This window comes from Arachis hypogaea, chromosome 4 (assembly GCF_003086295.3).
Source record: "Arachis hypogaea cultivar Tifrunner chromosome 4, arahy.Tifrunner.gnm2.J5K5, whole genome shotgun sequence".
Taxonomy (NCBI): Eukaryota; Viridiplantae; Streptophyta; class Magnoliopsida; order Fabales; family Fabaceae; genus Arachis; species Arachis hypogaea.
Genome location: NC_092039.1, coordinates 80,263,267 through 80,271,540, shown reverse-complemented (window position 1 = coordinate 80,271,540; position 8,274 = coordinate 80,263,267). Strand labels below are relative to the sequence as shown.

Here is an 8,274-nt window from a genome sequence, read left to right as displayed (position 1 = left end):
GAGCAAGGGAGGTGCATCTTCCCAAGTCTCATTACCAAACAACTTGGCATTCAGCTTCATGATAGCTCCTAGATATTGAGCAACTTGCTCTCCAGTTACATCTTCATCCTCTTCAGAGGAAGAATAGTTTTCAGAGCTCATGAATGGCAGAAAGAGGTTTAATGGAATCTATATGGTCTCTATGTGAGCCTTAGATTCCTCTAAGTCCTCAATAGGGAACTCCTTCTTGTTTGGGAGACATCCCATGAGGTCTTCCTTATTGCGATTCACGTCCTCCCCTTCCTCTCTAGGTTTGGCCATTTTGATTATGTCAATGGCCTTGCACTCTCTTTTTGGATTCTCTTCAGTATTGCTTGGGAGAGTACTAGGAGGAGTTTCAGTGATTTTCTTACTCAGCTGGCCCACTTGTGCCTCCAAATTTATGATGGATGACCTTGTTTCACTCATGAAACTTAAAATAGCCTTAGACAGATCAGAGACTATGTTTGCTAAGCTAGAGGAGCTCTGCTCAGAATGCTTTGTCTGTTGCTGAGAAGATGATGGAAAAGGCTTGTTATTGCTAAGCCTATTTCTTCCACCATTATTAAAGCCTTGTTGGGGCTTTTGTTGATCCTTCCATGAGAAATTTGGATGATTTCTCCATGAGGAGTTATAGGTGTTCCGATAGGATTCACCCATGTAATTTACCTCTGCCATTGTAGGGTTCTCAGGATCATATGCTTCTTCTTCAGAAGATGCCTCTTTAGTACTGTTGGACGCATTTTGCCATCCATTCAGACTTTGAGAAATCATGTTGACTTGCTGAGTCAACATTTTGTTCTGAGCCAATATGGCATTCAGAGCATCAATTTCAAGAACTCCCTTCCTCTGAGGCATCCCATTACTCACAGATTTCATCTTAGAAGTGTACATGAATTGGTTATTTGCAACTATGTCAATGAGTTCTTGAGCTTCTACAGGCATTTTCTTTAGGTGAATGGATCCACCTGCAGAATGGTCCAATGACATCTTGGAGAACTCAGATAGACCATAATAGAATATATCTAAAATGGTCCACTCTGAAAGCATGTCAGAAGGACACCTTTTGGTCACCTGCTTGTATCTTTCCCAAGCTTCATAGAGGGATTCACCATCTTTTTGTTTGAAGGTCTGAACATCCACTCTAAGCTTGCTCAGATTTTAAGGAGGAAAGAACTTAGCCAAGAAGGCTGTGACCAGCTTATCCCAAGAGACCAGGCTATCTTTAGGTTGTGAGTCCAACCATGTTCTAGCTCTGTCTTTTACAGCAAAAGGGAAAAGCATGAGCCTGTAGACTTCAGGATCTACTCCATTAGTCTTAACAGTCTCGCAGATCTGCAAAAACTCAGTTAAAAATTGGTAGGGATCTTCTGATGAAAGTCCATGGAACTTGCAGTTCTGTTGCATTAGAGCAACTAGTTGATGTTTCAGCTCAAAATTTTTGCTCCAATGGCAGGGATTGAGATGCTTCTTCCATCAAATTTGAAAGTAGGTGTAGTATAATCACCAAGCATCCTCCTTGCATTATTATTTTCGGCTGCCATCTCCTCTTCCTTTTCGAAAATTTCTATAAGGTTGTCTCTGGATTGTTGTAATTTAGCTTCTCTTAGTTTCCTCTTCAGAGTCCTTTCAGGTTCAGGATCTGCTTTAACAAGAATATTCTTGTCCTTGCTCCTGCTCATATGAAAAAGAAGGGAACAGAAAATAATAACAGGGATCCTCTTTACCATATTAGAGAGATTCCTTTATGTTAGTAGAAGAAGAAAAGAATAGAAGAAGGAAAAGAGGAAAATTCGAACTCAGAGAGGAAAAGAGGGTTCGAATTTTAAGATGAAGAGAAGAGTGTTAGTATTTAAATAAATAAATAGAAGAAGATGAGAGAGGGAGAAATTCAAAAATTGATTTGAAAAATAGTTAGTGATTTTTGAAAATTGAGAGAAGAAATAAAATTAAAATTAAAATTTGAAACAATTAGTTAATTAAAAGAATTTTGAAAAAGAGGGAGGAAATTTTAAAAAATTAGAGAGATAAAATTAGTTAGGTGGCTTTGAAAAAAATAAGAAATAAACAAAAAGTTAATTAGTTAGTTGAAAATGATTTGAAAATCAATTTTGAAAAGATAATAAGTTAGAAAAGATTTTGAAATTTATTTTGAAAAAGATATGATTGAAAAAGATATTTTGGAAAAGATTTGATTTTTTAAAATTAAAATTGATTACTTGACTAACAAGAAACTAAAAGATATGATTCTAGAATTTAAAGATTGAACCTTTCTTAACAAGAAAATAACAAACTTCAAATTTTTGAATCAATCACATTAATTGTTAGTAAAGTTTTTGAAAATCATGAAATAAAGATAAGAAAAAGATTTTGAAAAATAATTTTAAATTTTCGAAAATCATAGATGAAAAATGAAAAAGATTTGATTTTTGAAAAAGTTTTGAAAAGATAGGATTTTTAAAATTGAAAATTTGACTTGACTATAAGAAATAGTTAAGTTTTAAAAAATTTTAACTAAGTCAACTCAAATTTTTGAAAAATTATGAGCAAAATAAGGAAAAGATATTTTTTATTTTTGAATTTTTAATGAGGAGAGAGAAAAATACAAAAAAATGACTCACAACATGAAAATTATAAATCAAAACACATGATGCATGCAAGAACACTATGAATGTCAAGATGAACACCAAGAACACTTTGAAGATCAAGATGAACATCAAGACTTATTTTTGAAAAATTTTCAAAAAAAGAAAAACATGCAAGACACCAAACTTTGAAATTTTCAATGCTTAGACACTATGAATGCAAAAATACATATGAAAAACAACAAATAATACAAAACAAGAAAATATGAAGATGAAACAAGAAGACTTGTCAAGAACAACTTGAAGATCATGAAGAACACATGCATGAATTTTCGAAAAATGCATAAATTTTTTAAAAACATGCAATTGACACCAAATATAAAAATCAACTCAAGACTCAAACAAGAAACACAAAAATATTTTTGTTTTTTATGATTTTATGATTTTTCAAAAATAATTTTTAGAAAAACGAAAACAAAGAAAATTTTTTTATTTTGAAAGATTTTTGAAAACTTTTTGAAAAGAAAATTACCTAATCTGAGCAACAAGATGAACCATTAGTTGTCCAAACTCGAACGATCCCCGGCAACGGCGCCAAAAACTTGGTGCATGAAATTGTGATCATCAACAATGGCGCCAAAAACTTGGTAGCGCTCTCAAACGTGAATCACACTTTGTCACAACTTCGCACAACTAACCAGCAAGTGCACTGGGTCATCCAAGTAATACCTTACGTGAGTAAGGGTCGATCCCACAGAGATTGTTGGTATGAAGCAAGCTATGGTCATCTTGTAAATCTCAGTTAGGCAGATTCAAATGGTTATAATGGTTTTCGAAAATAATAATAAATAAAACATAAAATAAAGATAGAGATACTTATGTAAATCATTGGTGGGAATTTCAGATAAGTGTATGAAGATGCTGTGTTCCTTCTGAATCTCTGCTTTCCTACTGCCTTCCTTCAATCTTTCTTACTCCTTTCCATGGCAAGCTGTATGTAGGGCATCACTGTTGTCAATGGCTACCTCCCATCCTCTCAGTGAAAATGGTCCAAATGCTCTTGTCACAGCACGGCTAATCATTTGTTGTTTCTTACTCTTGTCATGAAACTTGCAGTTCTGTTGCATTAGAGCAACTAGTTAAGGTTTCGGCTCAAAATTGTTTACTCCAATGGCAGGGATTGAGATGATTCTTCCAAAAAAATTGGAACTAGGTGTAGTATAATCACCAAGCATCCTCCTTGCATTATTGTTGGGTTCGACCATGTCTCCTTCTTTTTCGAGATTCTCTGTAAGGTTTTTTCTGGATTGTTGTGCTTTAGCTTCTCTTAGCTTCTTCTTCAGAGTCCTTTCAGGTTTAGGATCTGCTTCAACAAGAATGTCCTTGTCCTTGCTCCTGCTCATATGAAAAAGAAGAGAATAGAAAAGAAGAGGAATCCTCTATGTCACAGTATAGAGATTCCTTTATGTGAGTAGAAGAAAAGAAAAATAAGAATGAAAAAGAGAAAAAATTCGAACACAGAGGAGAAGAGAGGGTTCGAATTTTAAGATGAAGAGGAGTGTTAGTAAATAAATAAAATAAATAGAAAGAGATGAGAGGGAGAGAATTTCGAAAATTAATTTAAAAAAAAGTTAGTGATTTTCGAAAATTAAGAGAAGGAATAAAATTAAAATTAAAATTTGAAACAATTAGTTAATTAAAAGAATTTTGAGAAAGGGTGAGGGATTTTTGAAAATTAGAGAGAGAAAAGTAGTTAGGTGGTTTTGAAAAAGATAAGAAACAAACAAAAAGTCAATTAGTTAGTTGAAAAAGATTTGAAATTCAATTTTGAAAAGAAAGGAAGTTAGAAAAGATTTTGAAATTGATTTTGAAAAAGATATGATTTGAAAAGATATGATTGAAAAGTTATGGTTGAAAAAAAGATTTGATTTTTAAAATTGATGACTTGACTAACAAGAAACTAAAAGATATGATTCTAGAAATTAAAGATTGAACCTTTCTTAACAAGAAAGTAACAAACTTCAAATTTTTAAATCAATCATATTAACTGTTAGTAAAGTTTTCAAAAATCATGAAATAAAGATAAGAAAAAGATTTTGAAATCAATTTTTAAATTTTCTAAAATCATAAAAGAAAAATGAAAAAGATTTGATTTTTGGAAAAGATTTTGGAAAGATAGGATTTTTAAAATTAAAATCTTAACTTGACTAACAAGAAACAACTAATTTTAAAATTTTTTGACTAAGTCAACCCAAAGATTTCGAAATTTATGAGAGAAATAAGGAAAAGATATTTTTTATTTTTGAATTTTCAATAATGAGAGAGAAAAACACAAACCTGACCCAAAACATAAAAATTATGGATCAAAACACATGATGCATACAAGAACACTATGAATGTCAAGATGAACACCAAGAACACTTTGAAGATCAAGATGAACATCAAGACTTATTTTTGAAAAATTTTCAAGAAAAGAAAACATGCAAGACACCAAACTTAGAAATTTTTCATGTTTAGACACTATGAATGCAAAAATGCATATGAAAAACAACAAAAGACACAAAACAAGAAAATATGAAGATCAAACAAGAAGACTTGTCAAGAAAAACTTGAAGATCATGAAGAATACCATACATGAATTTTTTGAAAAAATGCATAAAATTTAAAAAACATGCATTTGACACCAAACTTAAAAATTGACTCAAGACTCAAACAAAAAAACACAAAATATTTTTTATTTTTATGATTTTATAATTTTTTTGGATTTTTTGAAAATTAATTGTGGAAAAACGAAAAAGAAGACAAAAATTTTTGAAAGATTTTTGAGGACTTTTTGAAAAGAAAATTACCTAATCTGAGCAACAAGATGAACCGTCAGTTGTCCAAACTCAAACAATCCCCGGCGCCATAAACTTGGTGCATGAAATTGTGATCATCAACAATGGCGCCAAAGACTTGAAGCTCTCAAACGTGAATCACACTTTGTCACAACTTCGCACAACTAACCAGCAAGTGCACTGGGTCGCCCAAGTAATACCTTACGTGAGTAAGGGTCGATCCCACGGAGATTGTCGGTATGAAGCAAGCTATGGTCATCTTGCAAATCTCAGTCAGGCGGATAATAATGGTTATAATGGTTTTCGAATATGAAGATAAATAAAGCATAAAATAGAGATAGAGATACTTATGTAAATCATTGGTGAGAATTTCAGATAAGCGCATGAAGATACTGTGTTCCTTCTGCATCTCTGCTTTCCTACTGCTTTCATCCAATCATTCTTACTCCTTTCCATGGCAAGCTGTATGTTCGGGTTTCACCGGCGTCAATGGCTACTTCCCATCCTCTCAGTGAAAATGGTCCAAATGCTTTGTCACAGCACGGCTAATCATCTGTCGGTTCTCGATCATGTCGGAATAGAATCCAATGATTCTTTTGCGTCTATACGCCTAACACTCGCGAGTTTGAAGCTCGTCACAGTCATCCCATCTCAGATCCTACTCAGAATACCATAGACAAGGTTTAGACTTTCCGGATCTTAGGAATGGCCGCCAATAATTCTAGCTTATACCACGAAGATTCTGATTAAGGAATCCAAGAGATACGCGCTCTAGCTCTCGCTTATAAAACGGAAGTGGTTGTCAGGCACGCGTTCATAAGGATGGATGATGATGAGTGTCACGGATCATCACATCCATCAGGTTGAAGTATGAGTGATATCTTAGACTAAGAATAGAAGAACAATAGTAATTGCATTAATACTCGAGGAACAGCAGAGCTCCACACCTTAATCTATGGTGTGTAGAAACTCCACCGTTGAAAATACATAAGTGATGGTCCAAGTATGGCCGAATGGCCAGCCCCCATGAAGGTCTAAAATTGCATACACTGATTAAAGATCAATCAAAAGACAAGACTACAATAGTAAAGAGTCTTATTTATACTAAACTAGTTACAAGGGTTTACAGAATAAGTCTAAATGCAGAAATCCACTTCTAGGGCCCACTTTGGTGTGTGCTTGGGATGAGCTTCAAATTTACACGTGCAGAGGCTTCTCTTGGAGTTAAACTCCAAGTTGTAACATGTTTTTGGCGTTTAACTCTGGTTTGTGACGTGCTTCTGGCGTTTTACTCCAGAATGCAGCATGGAGTTGGCGTTGAACGCCAGTTTGCATCGTCTAAACTCGAATAAAGTATGGACGATTATATATTTCTGGAAAGCCCTGGATATCTACTTTCCAACGCAGTTAAGAGCGCGCCATTTGAAGTTATGTAGCTCCAGAAAATCCATTTCGAGTGCAGGGAGGTCAGAATCCAACAACATCAGCAGTCCTTTTTCAGCCTGAATCAGATTTTTGCTCAGGTCCCTCAATTTCAGCCAGAAAATACCTGAAATCATAGAAAAATACACAAACTCATAGTAAAGTCTAGAAATATGAATTTTGCATAAAAACTAATAAAAACATCCCTAAAAGTAGCTAGATCCTACTAAAAACTACCTAAAAACAATGCCAAAAAGCGTATAAATTATCCGCTCATCAGGGCGTTCCACGCATAGGCGTGGACGAGGTACACGTCACTGGTCATTTTCACACGGCCACGCGTGAGCGTGGACAATGTGTATGCGTCATAGGCCTATATTGGGACTCCTGGTACAAAAACCAGAGAGTTTGCGCTGGAGTGGTGCTGCTTTTGTGCGAAGAGCACAATTTAGCCCCACACGTACGCGCGGCTGACGCGTATGCGTCACCTTCTCTTTTCTGCATATCACGCATACACGTGTGGGAGGCTTACGCGTCACATGCCTCCCTTGCTTTTCGCGTGCACGCGTGGCCCATGCATGCGCGTCGACTTCGCGCCCTGTTTCTCTCCTGTTTTTGTTCCTTTCTTCTTCTTTCTTCTTCTCTCCTTCTTCTTTCTTTCTACCTTTCTTCTTCTCTCTTTTTTCTTTCTTACTTTCTTCTTCTCCCCCTCTTCAAAATTCTATTTCTCATTTTTCTTATTTTTTTCATTTTCTTTTGTATGTTGCATTTGCTTATTTTTATTCATTCATTCATTGTATTTTAATTTTATTTTTTTATATAACGTGTTCTTCTTTTCTTTTCTAAGTTTCTTATTCTAATATTGGTGTTGAATTCTCCTACTCAACTGTTGAGAAATTCTTGCATTATTTTGGTACTTTGTGACTTGTTTATCATTAATTGTAATATTTGGTCCACACACAAGATTAGTGCTTTAGTCCTTTCTAACTCATTATTCTTTGTTTTTGTGCCTCATTATCATTGAGTTAGGATAGGACCAAATACCCTCATGCTTATCACTAATCTTGTTTGTGTCAATTCTTGTTTGAAATTGATGCTTCTGAGTGCTCTTCATAATTTGACTTTACTCTTGCATCAAGTAGTAGTTGATATGCCTTAGCTTATACTCTTTTCTCACCTACATGTTGTAGCTACCATGTAGTTGAGAACCCTACTCTTATTTGGTAGTAGCCCCCGCCTATGTTCTATTTGCTTTTATATATTTGTTGTGGGCTTAATTTTCTTTGTTTTTCTCTCCTTTCAGGCTGGCCACCTAGAATGGAAAGAAAAAGGGGGCAACAAACAAGTCATCTGTACAATCTTTTGGTAGGAGCTCATCAGTTATAGCAACCCATCCACCTTGCTCATCTTTA

The 8,274-nt window shown here is 34.7% G+C and overlaps 1 non-coding gene across 1 annotated transcript; it reads left to right on the top strand.

Annotated features, from left to right (window-relative positions):
- The first annotated feature begins 1,062 nt into the window (after positions 1 to 1,062).
- Positions 1,063 to 1,170, top strand: LOC112798574 (small nucleolar RNA R71). The gene has a single exon (XR_003200182.1). It is a non-coding gene; the product is annotated as a small nucleolar RNA R71 (small nucleolar RNA).
- Positions 1,171 to 8,274: the final 7,104 nt, after the last annotated feature.